This window comes from Scyliorhinus torazame, chromosome 19 (assembly GCF_047496885.1).
Source record: "Scyliorhinus torazame isolate Kashiwa2021f chromosome 19, sScyTor2.1, whole genome shotgun sequence".
NCBI lineage: Eukaryota > Metazoa > Chordata > Chondrichthyes > Carcharhiniformes > Scyliorhinidae > Scyliorhinus > Scyliorhinus torazame.
The window spans coordinates 55,729,161-55,751,400 of NC_092725.1; the positions used below are offsets into that span (position 1 = coordinate 55,729,161).

The following is a 22,240-nucleotide window of genomic DNA, read 5'->3' on the forward strand; positions in this document are numbered from 1 at the left end:
CTTGTGCACTGGCCAACTCGTGAATGGTAACCCGGAGCAGAAGAGGCAGAGCTGGCAAGATAAGAAATCAGCCTGAAAGAAGGAGCTTTGCTTTTGAAGCTCTCTCACTTCGCGGAGACTGTGAGGCTGACGTTTTATTTAGCAGAGACTCCAGACTGCCCATTTTATTCCCAGCTTCAGTTAATTATTTGAGTGTGGCCCGTGGCAGATTTTTCTAGTTTCCGTTGCCTCTTCAGCTACTTGAGTCGATTCCAACAGCCTCCAGTCACTCATTCGTTTTATTCACTGAAAGGCTGCTAACTGCCCATGAAGCAGTCCCTTGTCATCCTGGCTATTGGAACAGTATCTTCACAGAAGGACGGCAGATGTTGGAGACTGAGCGTTCTGTGCTTTAAGTTTTTTGGGGGGGGAATACCGAATTATTTTTTTCCAATTAAGGGGCAATTTACGTGGCCAATCCACCTACCCTACCAATAGCACAGTGGGCTAAACAACTGGCTTGCAATGCAGTTCAAGGCCAGCAGCGCGGATTCAATTCCCGTACCGGCCCCCCGAACAGGCACCGGAATGTGGCGACTCAGGGCTTTTCACAGTAACTTCATTGAAGCCTACTTGTGACAATAAGCGATTATTATCATATTTGGGTTGTAGTGTGAGACCCACGCAGACACGGGGAGAATGTGCAAACTCCATACGGACAGGGACCCGGGGCCAGGATTGAACCCAGGTCCTCAGTGGCGTAAGGAAGCAGTGCTAACCACTGTGCCGCCCTTAGTGTCCTGTGCTAACAAAGTATTTGAACCGTCCATTCCCATGGATGTTCAACCCCCCCCCCCCCCCCCTCACCCACCAGCGACTCAGGCATCACCCGTGACTCAGTGGGTAACATGGCCACCCTTTGAGTCAATAGATCACGGGTTTGACACGTAAAAAAAAAAAAAATTTAGAGTGCCCAATTCGTTTTTTCCAATTAAGGAGCAATTTAGCGTGGCCAATCCATCTACCCTGCACATCTTTTGGGTTGTGAGGGCGAACCCCACGCAAACACGGGGAGAATGTGCAAACTCCAGGTGGACAGTGACCCAGAGCTGGGATCGAACCTGGGACCTCGGCACCGTGTGGCAGCAGTACTAACCACTGCACCACCGTGCTGCCCCTCAACTCTAGACACTTAAACACATAACATTGCAGTGCAGTTCTGGGGGAATGCTGCACTTCCAGGGGCGCTGTCTTTTGGATGGGTCATGTTAACCCAAGACCTCGCCAACTCTCTCATGCGGATGTTAAATGTCCCACACCACTAAAGAGGAAGAGCAGCGGTGTTCTGGCCAGTAAATATATGAACTTGTGTTAGAATTGGCTGCTGTGCTTCCTACATTAAAACACTGACCACTTCAAAAGCCACAATTAATCGGCTGTCAAGCGCTTTGGGACAACTTGAGGTTGTGAAAAGCATTATATAAATGCAAAATCTTTTTTTAATTGTCAGATGTGAGCAATATCTGTGTAAAGTAGGGAGAAATCCAGTCAGCACAATAAATCCATGTGAAAATAGCTCGGGAATCGAGAACTACCACCTTGACAATCGGCATGGTCAGTCATTGACAAGCAGCAGGGTAACAGGGGCCCCTCGAGTGATGATCTACATGACAGCAGAGCAGAATGCCGGTTCGGACACACGTTTAGCAGTGTGTCCAAACTGGTCACTCAGAAATATTCAGGCCCCTAGGTCGTTGAAAAGAAAGACCAATCTATTACTGTCGGACATGGTTTTTCACCGATGGAGGGGAAACATTTTCTCTTGCTTTTCTGCACTGCAGACAGCTATGGAGGCAGGCTCATCCCAGCATCCATTGCAGTGTATCAAAATCTTTGCTCCAAGCTGATGATGCTGAGTTGGAAAAGTGGAATACATTGCCCCCACCCACGCCACATCACTCCCCACCCCTTCACCCCCTCCCCTGAATGCAGGTGCTGTGGCAGACCTGCAGGCTGGATGTCCGCATTCACTGGTTCTCGGGAGGCTGATGTTTTGAAGCTGCTTTGTTTGTGTTGAAGTCCGATGTAACAGGCACAGTGTGGAATTGAATGTATGATAGTGGAGGGCTGTCTGTGAGGGTCTCGTGGGCCCATTGTTCTGGTACTATTTCAGTCAGAGTCTCATCCGCGGTGAATTTAATGTGTTTGCCCAGCTGAATAATAAACTTTGTATATTTTTGCCAATGTCAGGCAGGAAGAGATGTTCTTTATTTTTTATCAAACAATTTTAATGAGGTATTTTTTGGCATTACAAATAACAACAGTATAAAAACAGTGTACAAAGAACAATAAACGTAATGCAAAACACCGACACCCGTCCCTCCAAGACCCGTCTATTTAACCCCCTGTTCTACACTACCCTAGCCCCCCCCCCCCCCCCCCCCCGCCTGCTGACGATTAATTCTCCGCAAACATAGAACATAACAGTGCAGTACAGGCCCTTCGGCCCTCGATGCTGCGCCGACCTGTGAAACCACTCTAAAGCCCATCTACACTATTCCCTTATCGTCCATATGTCTATCCAATGACCGTTTGAATGCCCTTCGTGTTGGCGAGTCCACTAATGTTGCAGGCAGGGCATTCCATACCCTTACTACTCTCTGAGTAAAGAACCTACCTCTGACATCTGTCCTATATCTATCTCCCCTCAATTTAAAGCTATGTCCCCTCGTGCTGGACATCACCATCCGAGGAAGAAGGCTCTCACTGTCCACCCTATCCAATCCTCTGATCATCTTGTATGCCTCAATTAAGTCACCTCTTAACCTTCTTCTCTCTAACGAAAACAGCCTCAAGTCCCTCAGCCTTTCCTCATAAGATCTTCCCTCCATACCAGGCAACATTCTGGTAAATCTCCTCTGCACCCTTTCCAATGCTTCCACATCCTTCCTATAATGCGGCGACCAGAATTGCACGCAATACTCCAAATGCAGCCACACCAGAGTTTTGTACAGCTGCAACATGACCTCATGGCTCCGAAACCCAATCCCTCTAGCATTAAAAGCTAACACACCGTACGCCTTAACAACCCTCTCAACCTGGGTGGCAACTTTCAGGGATCTATGTACATGAACACCGAGATCTCTCTGCTCAACCACACTGCCAAGAATCTTACCATTAGCCCAGTACTCTGTCTTCCTGTTATTCCTTCCAAAATGAATCACCTCACACTTTTCTGCATTAAACTCCATTTGCCACCTCTCAGCCCAGCACTGCATCTTATCTATGTCCCTCTGTAACTTGAAACATCCGTCCGCACTGTCCACAACTCCACCGACTTTAGTGTCATCTGCAAATCTACTCACCCATCCTTCTACGCCCTCCTCCAGGTCATTTATAAAAATGACAAACAGCAGTGGCCCCAAAACAGATCCTTGTGGTACACCACTAGTAACTGGACTCCAGTCTGAACATTTCCCATCAACCACCACCCTTTATCTTCTTCCAGCTAGCCAATTTCTGATCCAAACTGCTAAATCACCCTGAATCCCATGCTTCCTTATTTTCTGCAGTAGCCTACCGTGGGGAACCTTATCAAACGCTTTACTGAAATCCATATACACCTCATCAACTGCTTTACCCTCATCCACCTGTTTGGTCACCTTCTCAAAGAACTCAATAACGTTTGTGAGGCATGACCTACCCTTCACAAAACCGTGTTGACTATCTCTAATCAAATTATTCCTTTCCAGATGATTATACACCCTATCTCTTATAAACCTTTCCAAGATTTTGCCCACAACAGAAGTAAGGCTCACTGGTCTATAGTTACCGGGGTTGTCTCTACTCCCCTTCTTGAACAAGGGGACAACATTTGCTATCCTCCAGTCTTCTGGCACTATTCCTGTAGACAAAGATGACTTAAAGATCAAAGCCAAAGGCTCAGCAATATCCTCCCTTGCTTCCCAGAGAATCCTAGGATAAATCCCATCCGGCCCAGGGGACTTATCTATTTTCACACTTTCCAGAATTGCTAACACCTCCTCCTTATGAACCTCAAGCCCTCCTAGTCTTGTAGCCTGAATCTCAGTATTCTCCTCGACAGCATTGTCTTTTCCCTGCGTGAATACTGACGAAAAATATTCATTTAGCACCTCTCCTATCTCCTCGGACTCCAAGCACAACTTCCCACTACTGTCCTTGACTGGCCCTACTCTTACCCTGGTCATTCTTTTATTCCTGACATATCTATAGAAAGCTTTAGGGTTATCCTTGATCCTACCTGCCAAAGACTTCTCATGTCCCCTCCTGACTCTTGTTAGCTCTCTCTTTAGGTCCTTCCTAGCTGACTTGTAACTCTCGAGCGCCCTAACTGAACCTTCATGTCTCATCTTTACATAAGCCTTCTTCTTCCTCTTGACAAGTGTTTCGACAGCTTTAGTAAACCACGGTTCCCTTGCTCGACCACTTCCTCCCTGCCTGACAGGTACATACTTATCAAGGACGTGCAGTAGCTGTTCCTTGAACAAGCTCCACATTTTCATTGTGCCCATCCCCTGCAGTTTTCCTCTCCATCCGATGCATCCTAAGTCTTGCCTCATCGCATCATAATTGCCTTTCCCCCAGATATAACTCTTGCCCTGCGTTATATACCTATCCCTTTCCATCACTAAAGTAATCGTAATCGAATTGTGGTCACTATCACCAAAGTGCTCACCTACCACCAAATCTAACACCTGTCCTGGTTCATTACCCAGTACCAAATCCAATATGGCCTCGCGTCTCGTTGGCCTATCTACATACTGTGTCAGGAAACCCTCCTGCACACATTGGACAAAAACAGACCCATCTAAAGTACTCGAACTATAGAGTTTCCAGTCAATATTTGGGAAGTTAAAGTCCCTCATAACAACTACCCTGTTGCTTTCGCTCCTATCCAGAATCGTCAGGTTAGGTGGATTGGCCATGATAAATTGCCCTTAGTGTCCAAAATTGCCCTTAGTGTTGGGTGGGGTAACTGGGTTATGGGGATAGGTTGGCGGTGTTGACCTTGGGTAGGGTGCTCTTTCCAAGAGCCGGTGCAGACTCGATGGGCCGAATGGCCTCCTTCTGCACTGTAAATTCTATGATAATCTATGATTTGCCACCTTCCCTGCGCTTACTATATCTAAATATCTAAACCCCGGCACCTGCAACAACCATTCCTGTCCCTGCTCTATCCATGTCTCCGAAATGGCCACAACATCGAAGTCCCAGGTACCCATGCCGCAAGTTCACCCACCTTATTCCGGATGCTCCTGACATTGAAAAAGACACACTTTAAACAACCTTCCTGCCTGCCTTACTCATGACCTCACTACTCTCATCCTCCTGTATACTGGAGCTGCAATTCAGGTTCCCAAGCCCCTGCTGAACTAGTTTAAACCCTCCCAAAGAGCATTAGCAAATTTCCCCCCCAGGATATTGGTACCCCTCTGGTCCAGGTGTAGACCATCCCGTTTGTAGAGGTCCCACCGACCCCAGAATGAGCCCCAATTATCCAGAAATCTGAAACCCTCCCTCCTGCACCATCCCTGTAGCCACGGGTTCAACTCCTCTCTCTCCCTATTCCTCGTTTCGTTAGCACATGGCACGGGTAACAACCCAGAGATAATAACTCTGTTTGTCTTAGATCTAAGTTTCCACCCTAGCTCCCTGAATTCCTGCCTTACATCCCTATCCCTTTTCCTACCTATGTTGTTGGTACCTATGTGGACAATGAATGGTTGCCACCTCCAGGCGAACCTTAACACCGACCCTCTCAAGGCGAACTTAATCTTCTCCAGGCCGAGAAAGCTCGCCATGTCAGTTTACCAGGCCTCCGACTTCGGGGGCTTTAAGTCCCTCCAAGCTAATAATATCCGTCTCCAGGCCACCAGGGAGGCAAAGGCCAGAACATCTGCCTCTTTCTCCTCCTTGACTCCCGGATCTTCTGACACCCCAAAAATCGCCACCTCTGGACTCATTGCCACCCTTGTTTCAATACTCTGGGCATGACGTCTGCAAACCCCTGCCAATATCCCCGAAGTTTTGGACACACCCAGAACATGTGGACATGGTTCGCTGGTCCTCCTGCACATCTTACACACCTGTCGGGAAGAGAGATTCTGTGGGCACACCATTCCACCAGGGTTAGATACCCATCCGCTATGGGCGTACCTGCGCCGCATGGACTGTGGCGGTTCAAGAAGACAGCTCGCCACGGCCTTCTCGGGTGGGATTAGGGACGGGCAGCAAATGCTGGACTAGTCAGCGCACCCACATCCCATGAACAAATTTTTAGAATTTAGACAGGATGGCGCAGTGGATTAAACTCTGGCTTTATGTTAATACGGCCAAGCTTTATTAAAATCTAGATCAACCAGGCTGTGCTGGAACTAGATGAATGAAGCTGTTGCGTCAGAACTTGTAGCTGAGAATTTGGCACACCATCGCGTTTCTCTTCAGATATTTGAGCTTGGGTTTCCCACAATGTGCAGTGATGTTTGGCAGGGGGACAGGGTTAGCAGGTGATGCAACTGGAAGGGAGTGTTTTTATGATAATCTCTAATTAATTGCAATCAGAGCACCTCCAACAACGGTTTACCTTCCAGCTTCACGGTAGCACAGTGGTTAGCACAGTTGCTTCACAGCTCCAGGGTCCCAGGTTCGATTTTCGCTTGGGTGACTGTCTGTGCGGAGTCTGCACATTGTCCCCGTGTCTGCATGGGTGTCCTCCGGGTGCTCCGGTTTCCTCTCTCAGTCCAAAGATGTGCAGGTTAGGTGGATTGGCCATGATAAATTGCCTTTAGTGACTAAAAAGTTTAGGAGGGGTAATTGGGTTACAGGGATAGGGTGGAAGTGAGGGCTTAAGTGGGTTGATGCAGACTCAATGGGCCGAATGGCCTCCTTCTGCACTGTATGTTCTATGTGTAGGTTAGGTGAATTGGCCATAATAAATTGCCCTTCGTGTCCAAAACGTTTAGGTTTACTGGGTTACGGAGATAGGGATGTGTGGGCTTTAGTGGGGTGCTCTTTCCAAGGGCCGGTGCAGACTCTATGGGCCAAATGGTCTCCTTCTGCACTATACATTCTATGATTCACAATGTAATGACAAGAGTTCCCCCAACCATCCATCCTTGGCCCTTCCTCCTTTTCCTCATTCACATGCTGCTATGCGGTGACATTTCCTTTGACAAACATAATTGCACATGATCCCCAGCTCTCCCGCTCCACCACCTCTCATAGCTGCCAAGTGGCCCTATGCAGTATGACCGGTTGACCAACCAAAGCCTTTTACTTCCAGCTCAATTTTGAAAAGACTGAAGCCCTAACCACAAACTCCACGCCCTTAAATTGGTTTCCTCCCGAACCCAACCTTTGTTTCAGGTTCTTGCAGTTGGTTCACACTCTCTGCATCCTAATCCACCCCCAAGCTGAACTTCGGGTCACATCTCCGCTCCAACACAATGCCCACCTTTATAACGTCAGTAATTCCAACCTTACTTCGCAGTATCGTACACGGAAACCCTCCTTTGGGGACAGTGTTCTGTACCTTCATGGCACTAGATAAATATGTTGCCACACACCAAATGAAACTGAAGCAGTGGAAACACCTGCTCCCCTTTGCCAACCAAGCATGTTGGCATGTCCCTAAATTGGAAAATATGATAGGCCTCAGGATAGAAAAAAATGGAGGGGTGATACACCAGAGTTAAGGCACCCATTGGGGGCTTAGATAGTGGGAGCTTATCCCTTTGGTTGGCCATGATATCAGGCCTAAGAGCGATTGATGATGACACTGCGGTACTAAAATGGAAAATTGTTTCAATCCCGAGTACTAACATCCCTCGCCTCCTCAAGCAACAAAAAAACCCATCATGATAGATCGACTCTACCATCCATCTGTCGGGTCTCATTGCTTTCTTGCTGTAAAAATATGACATCCCTAAAAGCTCATCCTTAAGCCTGCAGTACAGTCTTGATTGCTTTAAGTTTGCACAGTTTGTCATCAGCTCAAGCACACAACTGGCCAGGTCAATTGGTTGCTGGGAGACACAAAACATTTGTGGCAAGCTTTGCCTGAGGAAGGACGAACTTGTGAAAAGCAGATGTGTTGCAAACTATTACTGTACCAGAGGAGATGGCAGCAAGACAGTGTACACAATTGTTCTAAATATAGGCAGTAAGTAAAATCGCTATGTCCCAGATAACCATCGGTTGCTTTCCCCTTTGAGGGGGAGAAGAGCTGACTGGTGGTGATTCAACCTGAGAGTCACCACGCCTCAGGCGAGGGGCATGATTGCGAAGGCGAGGCCTTCATGATTAGCCTCAGCCGGTACGGGAATTGAACCCGCGCTGTTGATGTCACTCTTCATCAGGAGCCAACGGTCCAGACAACACCTAAACCGCCCCCCCCCCCCCTCATCAATGGTTACCAACACATCCGTCCTCGGAGGTCACTAACCTCCTGTGCTAATTGTGAGGTGGTGTTGTTGAAAACTCACCACTATTCTTAGAAGGCCCCCTTTACCAAAAAGGGCCGACATTCTAAATGGTGAACAGGGATTCTCACTCCCTGACTCCGATATAGCCTTCAGTGGGTGCTATTCAGGTCAAACTATATTTTCAAGTTATCCCCCGGTATAACCCACACCTTCACCGATGATTTCATCTACTTACCACTTAGTAGCATCAATCCTGGGTTCCACATTGCTAAGTAAGTAAAGTTGACTTTGGAATAACCACTATTTCAGGTTAAAACTTTTAAGTTATTTTATTATTATATTTTTTTCTTCTAAAAACTGCAATTACTGTCTTTACAGAAAAGTAAAAAGATCTTGATTCTGGATCTTCTGGTTGGTTGAAGGGACCTTCAGGCCCACCTTGACAATCAATCTTCTTTATAAAATCTGGTCTTCTTTAGATGTATTTGTTGGTGAGCTCAGTTGCTATGTCCTATCTTTCCCATGTACCGAGCTGTGAGAGCTCGCTCTGCTGGCTGTCTGTGAGCTGACTCTGCCTCTTTAAATTCTAGTCTTCCTTAGATGTATTAGCTGTTTTAGCTCGGCTGCTATGTCTTATCTTTCCCATGACCGAGTTGACTGTATGCTGACTCTGCTTGCTTCTCTTGTTCTTTCTCTGCTTCTCTCTCTCTCTCTCTCTGAGTTCTGGTAGTTCCTGCTCTGGTCTCTGGGTTGATATTCTCTTTCTAACAGTTATTAAGTTTTTATGACTTTATTGTAAAGTAACTTCTATTTCACTTGGATTATAAAAAGTATCTTTGATCTAAACATTCTAATACAACTAAGTATTCATTTTGACATGACCTCAGCTCTCAGGTCTCTGATTACATTGTTTCCTTTGTGATGTTCAAAGTTCCTTGGTGATATTCAAAAATGCTTTGATTTCAAGAGAGGTGTGAATTTTGGTTCCTGTCATTTCTATAGTTTTATTTTCCAATTGTGTCCTCAGCTCATAATTTTGACTTTGATTATAGCTTTAAATTATGTTTCTCGTAGACTGATAGTCTCCAGTTTTCTTTAATTTACCTGGTATTAGCAAAATTTCACACCTAGAATTGTCACCAAATTCAACTGAACCTCATCCTTTCCTTTCCAGCTGCTTACCAAGATAGTTAATTTCAATGAAGGTGTGAAGCATTGCTTTTAGCTGTCTGCTAAAAGTTCACTTGGTTATAACTTGAAAGGTTTACATTTATCACCTAGCTCAACTGAAACCCTCATCCATGCTTTTCCAGATGTTCACTTAAATAGTTAATTTCAATGAAGGTGTGAGCCATTGTTTTTAGCTTCATACAAAAATCCTGTGTGTTTGCTAAGCCAGCTTGGGAGAAAGAATCTGCATTTTATTATCCTGCTCTTTGCAGCTGCTGTTAACCCTTTGTGGGATCTTGCCCTGTATCCTCTCATGTTTCTCTCAGACCAGATATTGCCAGACTTCCATGTTTCAAATGACACAACTTTCCATATTTTCAATTACAGTGGGCGGCTTCTTTGCTGCGTTTGTATAATTCCCAATTGGACATGAAATAGCCGGTTCCCAAGGCCCCCCCCCCCATCTCCAATATTTTCATTCTTAATAAACAAAAGTATTCACAGAAAATGAAAAGAAAAAGTGTTGCCAGATGTATGCCAGGAGATTCCTGGTGTGCTGGCAACTTGAGCTTCGTAAGAGGAGGGGGAGAGGGTAGTCAAGAGGATTACGATAGAACAGGGTGCAAAATAAACTCAACATTTAGCCCATAAGGGATCAGACAAATTTCAGGAATTTTGTCTCCCCGATGAGGCCAGGTTTGCTGATTATTCAAAGCAACTCCTGTAGAAAATATGCCGCAAAAAACTGATTTGGGGCAATTGGAGAGGGGCAATACTTTATTTGTGAATCCTGTGTCGCTGCCTGAGGCAGTCCCCCCACTTCTTTCCACTCCATTTCGACAGTCTCTGAGGTGGCTGATAAGTCAGATAATAAGATGATGTGCGATCTGCGGACTCTGTTGCATATGGGGCAGGGGGTGTTTGAAGGTTTGGGTGCTCACTTCGACACCCCTGCACAATCCCGACAATGCCGTTGATGTGTTGGATGCCCTCCCGAACGAGCCTCCTCCATTTTGATCAGTCACAAAAGCCAGGATCTCCCATGAGTCAGTGGGTATGTTTGGCCCCTTCAGCAAATTTTCAACAACCCCCCCCCCCCAACAAGAAAAAAGAAGCAAAAACATAACAATCAGAAATTATACATTGGATTTCCCCCATATACAATAACCCCCCATATGACATTTTAAAGCACAAATAGGGGAAAAAAACACCTTCACCCAAACGCCACCCCAAAAGAACCCCCCCCCCTCCCTCCCCTCCCCCCGCCCCTGGGCTGCTGATGCTGCTGACCTCCCCCAACGCTCCGCGAGATAGTCTAGGAACGGTTGCCACCACCTGTAGAACCCTTGCACAGACCCTCGCAAGGCAAACTTTATCCTCTCCAGCTTGATGAACCCTGCCATGTCATTGATCCAAGCTTCCACACTCGGGGGCTTCACATCTTTCCATAACAGCAAAATGCTCCGCCGGGCTACCAGGGACGCAAAGGCCAGAATACCGGCCTCTTTCGCCTCCTGCACTCCCGGCTCGTCCGATACCCCAAATAATGCCAACCCCCAGCTCGGCTTGACCCGGGCGTTCACCACCTTGGACATAGTCCTCGCAAAACCCCTCCAAAACCCATCCAGTGCCAGGCACGACCAGAACATATGGACGTGATTTGCCGGGCTCCCCGAGCACCTCCCACATCTGTCCTCCACCCCAAAGAACCTACTCAACCTCGCCCCTGTCATATGCGCTCTGTGAGTAACTTTGAACTGTATTAGGCTGAGCCTGGCGCAAGAGGAGGAAGAATTAACCCTACTCAGGGCATCTGCCCACAGACCCTCATCTATCTCCTCCCCAAGCTCCTCCTCCCACTTGCCCTTTAACTCCTCCACCGAGGCCGCCTCCTCTTCCTTCAGCTCCTGGTAAATCACCGAAACCTTGCCTTCTCCAACCCATACACCCGAAATCACCCTGTCCTGAATCCCACGTGCCGGAAGCAGCGGGAATTCCCTTACCTACCGCCTCACAAACGCCCTCACTTGCATGTACCTGAAAGTGTTTCCCGGGGGTAGCCCAAACTTCTCCTCCAGCGCCCCTATGCTCGCAAACATCCCCCATTCTTCTAATCCCTGCCCGATGCCAGCTCCAAAATCCCCCATCCATCATTCCCGGGACGAACCGATGATTCTCCCGAATCGGTGACCAAACCGAGGCTCCCACCTCGCCCCTGTGTCACCTCCACTGCCCCCAGATCTTCAGCGTCGCCGACACCACCGGACCCGTGGTGTACCTTGTCGGCGAGAGCGGCAGCGGTGCCGTCAACAGCGCCCTCAGGCTCGTGTCCACACAGGACGCCATCTCTAGCCTCTTCCACGTCACCCCCTTTCCCTCCATTACCCACTTACAGATCATCGCCACATTGGCAGCCCAATAATAGCCACACAAATTCGGCAGCGCCAGCCCCCCCCTGTCCCTGCTATGCTCCAGAAACACTCACTTCACCCTCGGGGTCTTATTCGCCCACACAAATCCCAAGATGCTCCTGCTTACCCGTTTGAAAAAGGCCTTGGGATCAAAATGGGAAGGCACTGGAACACAATGAGAAACCTCGGGAGGACCGTCATTTTGACCGACTGCACCCTACCTGCTAGTGAGAGTCGCAGCATATCCCATCTTTTAAAATCCTCCTCCATCTGCTTCACCAACCGTGTCAAATTGAGCTTGTGCAGGGCCCCCCAACTCCTAGCTACTTGGATCCCTAGGTACCGAAAGCTCCTTTCCGCCCTCTTCAGCGGTAGCTCGTCTATCCCCCTTCCCTGGTCCCCTGAATGCACCACAAAGAGCTCACTCTTCCCTATGTTGAGTTTATACCCCGAAAAGTCCCCAAACTCCCTAAGGATCCGCATGACCTCCGCCATCCCCTCCACTGGATCCGCAACATACAACAACAGGTCATCGGCATACAACGACACCCGGTGTTCCTCCACCCTCCCTGGACCAATCCCCTCCATTTCCTGGACTCCCTCAGTGCCATGGCCAGTGGCTCAATTGCCAGTGCAAACAACAAGGGGGATATGGGCACCCCTGCCTCGTCCCCCAAAAGTACTCCGACCTCCGCCGGTTCGTAGCCACACTTGCCACCGGGGCTCTATATAGCAGCCTGACCCAACTGATGAACCCCTCCACGAACCCAAACCTCCACAACACTTCCCAAAGATACTCCCACTCCACTCGATCAAAGGCCTTCTCCGCGTCCATAGCTGCCACTACCTCCGCTTCCCCCTCCACCGAGGGCATCATAATCACATTGAGGAGCCTCCGCACATTTGTATTTAGCTGCCTACCCTTTACAAATCCCGTCTGGTCCTCATGAATCACCCCCGGGACACAGTCCTCAATTCTCGTAGCCAGCACCTTCGCCAGCAACTTAGCGTCAACATTGAGGAGCGTGATCGGTCTATACGACCCACATTGCAATGGATCCTTGTCCCGCTTAAAGATCAAAGAAATTAGCGCCCTGGACATTGTCTGGGGCAAGATCCCCCCTCTCTCACCTTATTAAAAGTCCTCACTAGCAACGGGCCCAGCAGGTCCACGTATTTCCTGTAAAATTCAACCGGAAACCCATCCGGCCCCGGGGCCTTCATGCTCCCCAATCCTTTAACCAGCTCTTCCAGCCCAATCAGCGCCCGTAAACCAGCCACCTCCTCCTCCTCCACCCTCGGGAACCTCAGCTGATCCAGGAATCATCGCATTCCCTCCTCCCCCATTGGGGGCTCAGATCTGTACAGATCCCCATGGAAGTCCCTAAATACCTTGTTTATTCTCACCGCACTCCGCACCGTATTCCCCCCTCTATCCTTGACTCCACCAATCTCCCTTGCTGCCTCCCTCTTACGAAGCTGATGTGCCACATCCTACTCGCCTTCTCCCCATACTCATACGTCGCCCCCTGCGCTTTCCTCCACTATGCCTCTGCTTTCCCCGTGGTCAACAGGTCGAATTCCGTCTGGAGGTTCCGTCGCTCCCTGAGTAGCCCCTCCTCGGGGGCCTCTGCATATCGACCTCCATTATCCACTACCATATTCAGTGCCTCGATCGACACCCGCTTCCCCACCAGTATTGCAACCCCTCTGTTCTTTGCATCCAGCCCTGAATGAAAGACCTGCCCTACCCATCCCTTTCTCAGCCTAACCTGATCTGCCACCTTCAGATGTGTCTCCTGGAGCATAACCACGTCTGCCTTCAGTCCCTTTAAGAGCGCGAACACCCGGGCCCTCTTGACCGGCCCGTTCAGGCCCCTCACATTCCAAGTTATCAGCTGGATCAGGGGGCTACTGCCCCCCCCCCCCCGCCCCCCGCCCCCGCCTAGCCATCTCCTTTTCTAGGCCAGCCACGTGCCCGCGCCTCCCGCGCCCTCCAGTCCCCCAGGCGGCCGACCCCTGCCCCGACCACCTCTCCTACTTCCAGCTCCCTTTTGGCCAATGCAGCAGCAACCCAGTTCCCCCCCACCCCTCCCCCCCGCTAGATCCTCATCTAGCCATTTTGCTCCCCCCATAACACTCCCGCAAGTCTGCTGACCCCGGCCTCTCCCGTTATTCCGCGACCCCCCCAGTGTGAGAATCCCCCCACCCCTTGGCAGTCAGTGTGCGCTCATCTCCAGCCCCGCCCCCATCCTTACCTAACACGGGGAAAAAAGCCGGCGCTTTCCTGAGCCGGCCCCGCCCCCTCTGGCGCAGCTCCTTTGTGCGGCCTTACCCCAACTCCCCAACCCCGGGCCTCCACCCCCCCTCTTTCTCCGCGGGGCCCTGCCCCCCAACACCGATGCCCACACTCTCTCACAGCCCCCACATCAAATCCATTCACCCATCCCCACCCAGCACTCAAACAAAAAGAACATTCCCCAAACGCGGTAAACACAGTAAACCTCCCCGCGACAAACCCTTAATTTGAGTCCAACTTTTCAGTCTGGATAAAGTTCCATGCCTCATCGGGCATTTCAAAATAGTGGTGCCGATCTTGGAACGTGACCCACAATCGCGCTGGTTGCAGCATCCCGAACTTCACCCCCTTCCGATGGAGAACCGCCTTAGCCCGGTTAAAACCAGCCCTCTTCTTAGCCACCTCCGCACTCCAGTCCTGATAAATTCGGATCTCCGTGTTCTCCCACCTGCTGCTCCGCTCTTTTTTGGCCCATCTCAGGACACACTCTCTGTCCATAAAGCGGTGGAACCTCACCACTACAGGCCTTGGCGGCTCGTTGGCTTTGGGTCTCCTTGCCAGGACCTGATGAGCCCCATCCAGCTCCAGGGGCCTCGGGAAAGCTCCCACGCCCATCAGCGAATTGAGCATCGTGCTCATGTATGCCTCGGCGTCGGGCCCCTCCACTCCTTCAGGGAGACCCAGAATCCGAAGATTCTTCCTCCTCGACCTATTCTCCAGGTCCTCAAATTTTTCCGCCCACCTCTTGTGCAGCGCCTCGTGCGCCTCCACCTTCACCGCTAGGCCCAAGATCTCATCCTCGTTCTCCGAGGCCTTTTGCCGCACCTCCCGGATCGCCGCCCCTTGGGCCTTCTGGGTCTCCACAAGCTTCTCAATCGCCGCCTTCATTGGCGGCAGCATTTCTGTCCTCAGCTCCTCAAAGCAGCGTTTAAGAAACCCCTGCTGCTCCTGTGACCACTGCGCCCACGCTGCTTGGTCTCCACCCGCCGCCATCTTGCTTTTCCTCCCTTGCACTGTCCGCTGCACCAGGATCACTTTATTTAACCGCTCCACTCCTGGTGCAATCCATATACTGTCGGGGGAACCCTGCTGTCACCTTCCCACACTGGAAGCCGTCGAACAATTGCCGTTGGGGCCCCTCTGAAGATCCCAAAAGTCCGTTCCCAGCGTGAGCTGCCAAAAGTGCGACCTACCTAGGCATAGCCGCAACCAGAAGTCCCTTCAGGGATGTTTTGAGGACATCTCCGAAGTGTTTGCTGGAGTCACAAGGCGTGACCGAGTTCCGAGTAGAACGGTTCTTTCAGGGCTCCGGTGCCAGGCACGCTGATGACATGTCGTGTCCAGCGCAGCCGGTTTTGAGTGATTAGCGCCTTGATGCTGGTCATGTTCGCTTGGGAGAGGACACTTGTGTTGGATGGTCTTTCTTGCCAATGGATTTGGTAGATATGGTGAAGGCATCACTCGTGGTACATCTCCAGTGTACTCATGCTGTGAATGTATAGGGTCATGTGAGAGTTTTGAATGGGTGGCAGGGATTGGTTAGCTCAGTTGGTTGGACAGCTGGTTTATGATGCGAAGAGACGCCAACAGCGTGGGTTCAATTCCCATACGAGCTGAGGTTATTTATGAAGGCCCTGCCTTCTGAACCTTGCCCCTCGTCTGAAACGTGGTGACCCTCAGGTTAAATTACCACCAGTCAGCTCTCTCTCAACAGAGGACTCAGGGACTATGGCGACTTTCATTCTCTTTTCATTTGAGTTACCAGAGAACATAAAATCCCTACAGTGCAGAAGCAGGCCATTTGGCCCATCAGGTTTGCACTGGCCCTCAGAAAGATCAGCCTACCTAGATGCACACCCCCACCCTAGCCCCGTAACCCTATTTGGACACTAAGGGGCAATTTAACATGGTCAATCCACCTAACCTTTGGACTGTGGGAGGAAACCGGAGCATCCAGAGGAAACCCATGCAGACTCCACACAGACAGTCATCCAAGGCGGGAATTAGGGCAGCACGGTAGCATTGTGGTTAGCACAATTGCTTCACAGCTGCAGGGTCCCAGGTTCGATTCCCGGCTTGGGTCACTGTCTGTGCGGAGTCTGCACGTCCTCCCCGTGTGTGCGTGGGTTTCCTCCGGGTGCTCCGGTTTCCTCCCACAGTCCAAAGATGTGCAGGTTAGGTGGATTGGCCATGCTAAATTGCCCTTAGTGTCCAAAATTGCCCTTAGAGTTGGGTGGGGTTACTGGGTTATGGGGATATGGTGGAGGTGTGGACCTTGGGTAGGGTGCTCTTTGCAAGAGCCGGTGCAGACTCGATGGGCCGAATGGCCCCCTTCTGCACTGTAAATTCTATGAATTGAACCTGGGTCCCTGCCGCTGTGAGACAGCGGTATTAACAACTGTGCCACAGTGGGTGGGGCAGTGTGGGTCAGGCACTCTGTATGTTTTAAATGGAAGTAGAAAATATTGGCGATGCCAACCTATTCTGCCACAATGTCCGACCCGGTGTGTTTATCTCCCACCTTTCAGATACCTTCAGCGCGGTTGCAGGATTTTCGGTTTTCTTCCTGAGTAAGGTGTAATGAGTGCTACAGGCATGAGTTGTGCAACCCTTCCCTCCAACTTTATGTCAGTTTTGCACATCTGTGGGACTCTGAGCCGAGGTGGGAATGGGTCCAATTGTCGAGTCAGAGTCTGCAGGTGCAAGCCTGGCTCCTTTACATGAGATGTGGTTGAGTTGAGTGTACAGCTTGCCAACCCTCTTTCCCCCCCCCCCCCCCCTCCCCCCGAGAAAATAAAACCTATCCCTTTCGGCAGAAATTAATCAGCACGGAGCTGAATTAGAGTTCCAGTTTTAGCCTGGAGCGTTGAGCAGGAGAGCAGGCATTGCAGTATCTGCAGATATTAAAGCTGTTACCGAGTTAAAAAAATTATTCATCTTCTGGTGGCCAGATTGGTGTAAAAACCCGACTGGTCCTTTAGGAAGGAAATCCCTGGTGTCTTTACCAGGTTTGACCTGTATGTGACGTCCGATTGATTGATTGATATTTATTGTCACATCTACCGAAGTACAGTGAAAAGTATTTTTTTGCGGCCGAGGGACCATACACAGTACGTACATAGTAGACAAAGAATAACGACAGAGTACATCAACAGTGGTGCATCAACAAATAGTGATTGGTTATAGTGCGGAACAAGGCCAAACAAGAGCCGCGTAGGGCGTTGTGAATAGTGTTCTTACAGGGAACAGATCAGTCCGAGGGGGAGTCGTTGAGGAGTCTTGTAGCTGTGGGGAAGAAGCCGGTGCCACACAACCTGATTGAATCTGAACTGCTGTCTATCGATGCCTTGTGAGCCTCTCTAACTGTTTGCAAAGAATAACAATAAAGGCGGCAGTGGTTAAAAAAGGGTGATCCACTACCTCAGGGCATTTAGTGTTGAGCCACGCCAGCAACCTGAGAAAGACTGAGAAATAAAATGTCGAAATATATGTCTGGCTGGGAGTGTTTCAATATTAGCTGCTTAATGATGCTGTTCCAGCTGCTGACAGCGCAAAGGAAAATTCCCTATTTCTCCTCGAGCTGGTGGTGCAACCTGGGGAGGGAAACACTGATGATTTGCCGCGACTCAGGACAACTTGAGAGCGGAAAGCAAAATACAGCGAATGCTGGAAGTCTGAGCGAAAATCAGAAAGTGCTGGAAATACTCAGCAGGCCTGGCAGCGTCGGTGGAGAGAGAGTTAACATTTCAGGCCTGTGACCTTCCATCAGAACAGCACTGCTGAAACGTTAACTCCTCCGAGATGGAAATTCCGTGGGAGTGGGAGGAGGTGATGGGTTCGGGATTGCAGTTCCTGACGCGGAGGGGGGGGGGGAAGATCCAGCCGCCTCTTTCCATTTGTGACCTTGGCTTCTGAAGTGGATAGAATAAAGCACCGCACACCAGATGAGGTGGGCGCCCAAAGGGGGAGGAATTGCTGGAGTCACGGGCAAGGTGTGACTTCGAGATGAGGGCCATATCACCACCAGAGGGGTTTAAGTGGGGCAAATGGTGGAAGACATAGCCAGGCGAGGAAGCTTGATTCAGGGGAAAGCTGCCATCACCTGTCCACCACATTTCTGTCAAGGCCACGGTCTCAATGTCCACAAACTGACCGATGACAGATGAATGTACATTTTGGAGGAAGATGCGACTTCTGGAAATGATGGCCGATGTACTGGCTGCGCCTACAGGGTCAGGGCTGGAAATGATTAGAAGGAGAAGGGAATGAGATGGCCAAGGCGAGCCTAGGAAGAAACGGAGGGAATGGCAGGGGGCAGTTAGGTTGGGTGCTCTTTGGGAGGCAGTGACGCGTGCCTCCTCGGGACTTTGAGAAGATGTCGAGACAGCCAGGGAACGATTATTCAAGAGGAACCTAAGCCTGGGACAGCAGAGTGAGAACAGGAATGATGATAACCAATGAAGAGTAAGGGATTATGTGGCTTGATTACCCGAGGGTAGTAAATGAAAAGAGGCCTGGTGATAGGGAAGGGTAAAATGAACATTGTCAACGGGAGAGAAAAGGAAGTAGAAGCGATCTGCTCAGGCCAGGAGTAAGGGTTAAAACGTGCTGGTGAGTGACCATGGAAATGAAGCTGCATATGCAGCAAAACTATGTGATGGATCAAGATAGTTACGCTTAACCATACACGTGTAATAGCGAGGAGTTAAAATTGGTTTTCGGTCAAAGGCTGATAAATTGAAGTTGTGAAATCTGCATTTAATTAATGACCAGATGAGTGAGGCTATGGGGCATTTTTTAAATGTTTCCAATTAAGGGGCAATTAGTCAATCCGCCTACCCTGCACATCTTTGGGTTGTGGGGGGGTGAGACCCACGCAGACACCTGGAGAATGTGCCCCTTACCATGGGGCTTTTTGATGTGCTGAATAATGTGTATTTCCAAAAAGAACATTTTTGTGTTATAATGGCTGTTGTGGAGGGGGTCTTCTGGCGTAGTCTTGAGTCTGAAGCTCTGGGTTCAAATCCCACTCCAGGACCTAATGGTTAAGGAAGGTTGGTTTGTCAGGCAGCCGAAACAAGTTGAGTATCAATCTGCAAAATCCTTCCCACACACCAATGGCAGGTGGGAAGAGTGGGCGAGATTACTGGTCAGCCTATAATGAATAGAAAGTTGGAGCCTCTACCATCACTACCGAAAGCTGTGGCAACAACATGCACGTCAAAGTGTCTGTTGCCACAGTGACTCAAGCCTCCTTGCCAGGGCCAATAAGCCGTTACAATAATGATCTTTATTGCCACAAGTAGGCTTACATTAACACTGCAATGAAGTTACTGTGAAAAGCCCCTAGTCACCACATTCCAGCGCCTGTTCGGGTACACTGAGGGAGAATACAGAATGTCCAATTCACTTAACAACACGTCTTTCAGGACTTGTGAGAGGAAACCGGAGTGTTGCTCTTTCTAGCTTTAGTCTATTTGCTCTGTTTCGGTCACCTTTGCTCATGAGTCGCCAGGTATCTTTATGATACCGCCACGTGGTTCAAGTTTAGGTTATGATTAATAACACAGCACACCGCTTAGTAAGGATTAAAACAACGGTCATTTATTATATACAACAAGCAATATTAATACCCTAATCCTACTTTCTATATAACAAACCTATCACTACTGGCCAATACTTAACTTAGGAAGAGCCCACCAGGTCAGGGAAACGAATGGCTTGTCCAATCAAATCTGGCCCGCGGGATTCAAAAGGCTGCTACAGGTCGGTGGCTAGTTGTCTCTACCGGATAGTGATCATTGGATTCAAACTTACTGCTACCGGTGGCTGGTCTTGCGAAGGTCTCGAGCAGGCGAAGATGAGAGAGAGAGAGATCTGAACTTGGACCTTTACTTTTATAGGGCCCAGGGGCTCCCCGCCTCCCGGGGCGGCCCTTGACCCTGAGTCCCAAGTGATTGGATTCTGTCCCCAGTCTCTGGGGTCGATGTGTCCAATGGTGAGGTGATTCCCTGATCGGGGGGGTGGTCGCTCACCTGTCTTTGTTTCGGCCACTGCAGGCGCCGACAGGTCTGGCCCGGTATTCAATTGCTAATATGTTGCAATTGTTCCCGGGGATAGCCGATTTAACTGTGGATGTCTGAGTTGATTAGGTGTAAACAGTCCTGAATGAAACTGCGGATACCTGGGTTGAAGGGCTGTTGATAGCCCTGAGTATCGATCTGGGCTACGTTCCCAGAGCTGAATATGCAAACCTGTCTGCAGCTGCCTGCTTGTGTCTTCTTGGCTGCTTTTCCCAGCAGTCTTTCGGGTTAGCTATTTCAAACTGGGTTTTGGCCAGATTAATCGGAACGCAGCCATTTTACATGGCTACAGGAGCACCCGGAGGAAACCCACGCAGACACAGGGACAACGTGCAGACTCCGCACCGAGAGTGACCCAAGCCGGGAATCAAACCTGGGACCCTGGCGCTGTGAAGTCATCGTGATAATCACTGTGCTACCGTGCTGCCCACCGTTAGGCCGGCGTGGTGCCAACAGCACAGGGTTCGTTCTCCATTCCAGTGGGGTGGATTTGGGATCTGACCTTTGCCCCCTACACATGATGGACGTGACGGCGCTGTTGACTAGCCTTTGCCAAAGAACCCAAGAAGAAGAAGAAGAAGAACGTAGCTGCTGACTGAGCAAGCGGGCCTGCACTGTGTGGATGACTCTCCCAGGAATCATTGCTGCTAAATCTAAGAGTCAAAATAACAAGGTGCTATTTCTTCAAGTGTTTAAATGATAGATCGAAGCCTTTGCTCAAATTGCCGGTTGAGATTTTAAAGGGAAGTGCTCGGAGATTCTGAAACAATTTCTTCGCTGAGTCTATAATGCATGAGAAGAATAATGACTGTTCTCTGAAATTGACTGGAGCTGCAGGGTGGATCAATGTCAGTATCATTATTGTTAATTTCATTTATTGGGCTGGTTGAGGTGATTAACTGACAGTGACATTTCAGCTGAAGGAGGTGTGTGGACTAACAGTTTGTTATTAACGATGATGATCTTACTGGACAGTCCTCTCCCTAGTGATCCTAGCCGCCCCCTCCTTAAACAAACTCCAATTCAGCTGAAATGACCTACGGTACAGCTTTAGCGTAAGTGGGGCACCTCTATCGATCGCTGTTATGGTTGCCAAATCAACAGTAAATATATCAGTAATTAAACAGTAACAAATGGGTGGCACAGTGGTTAGCACTGCCGCCTCACAGTGCCAGGGACCCGGGTTCAATTCTGTTCTTGGGTGACTGTGTGGAGTTTGCACGTTCTCCCCGTGTCTGCGTGGGTTTCCACCGGGTGCTCCGGTTTCCTCCCACAGTCCAAAGATGTGCAGGTTAGGTGTATTGACCATGCTAAAATTGTCCCTTAACGTCTAGGGAAGCACAGATTAGGTTACAGGGATAGGGCGGGGGAGTGGGCGTAGGGGAAGGGGTACTTTTTCAGAGAATCGGTGCAGACTCGATGGGCCAAATGGCCTCCTCCACTGCAGGAATTCTATGAAAGGGAAATATCAAACTTACGGTAACTTTTAGGGCTTAAACATTCCCCATTCATGATAAAAGACCAAGAGCCATGACTTCTAGGTCAATACTTAAAAGAGGGTTTGTTTGTGGGAATCAAGGTGATTAATGTTTATCCTCCTCCTCCTCCATCCCTCGTCCCCTCTAGCCCTTCTCCGCAATCTCTCCTTCTCTCTATTTCCTATACATTCTCTTAATACTCATGACTTTAGGTTTGAATTGCGACTCTATAATATAAGAAGGGCACTATGGGCATGTAAGTAGTTTTGCGCCTGGGAGCACGGTACCTGCATGAAACCGAGTGGTGGTCCGGCATTAACCCGGACTGGTGCTCGCACCACTTGTCAAAGGGACA

At 49.5% G+C, this 22,240-nt stretch overlaps 1 protein-coding gene across 2 annotated transcripts in view; it reads left to right on the plus strand.

Moving 5' to 3' along the window:
• tmtc1 (transmembrane O-mannosyltransferase targeting cadherins 1) overlaps positions 1 to 22,240 on the plus strand; it is a 229,031-nt gene that overhangs the window by 171,574 nt on the left and 35,217 nt on the right. The gene's annotated exons all lie outside the window — the stretch shown is intronic.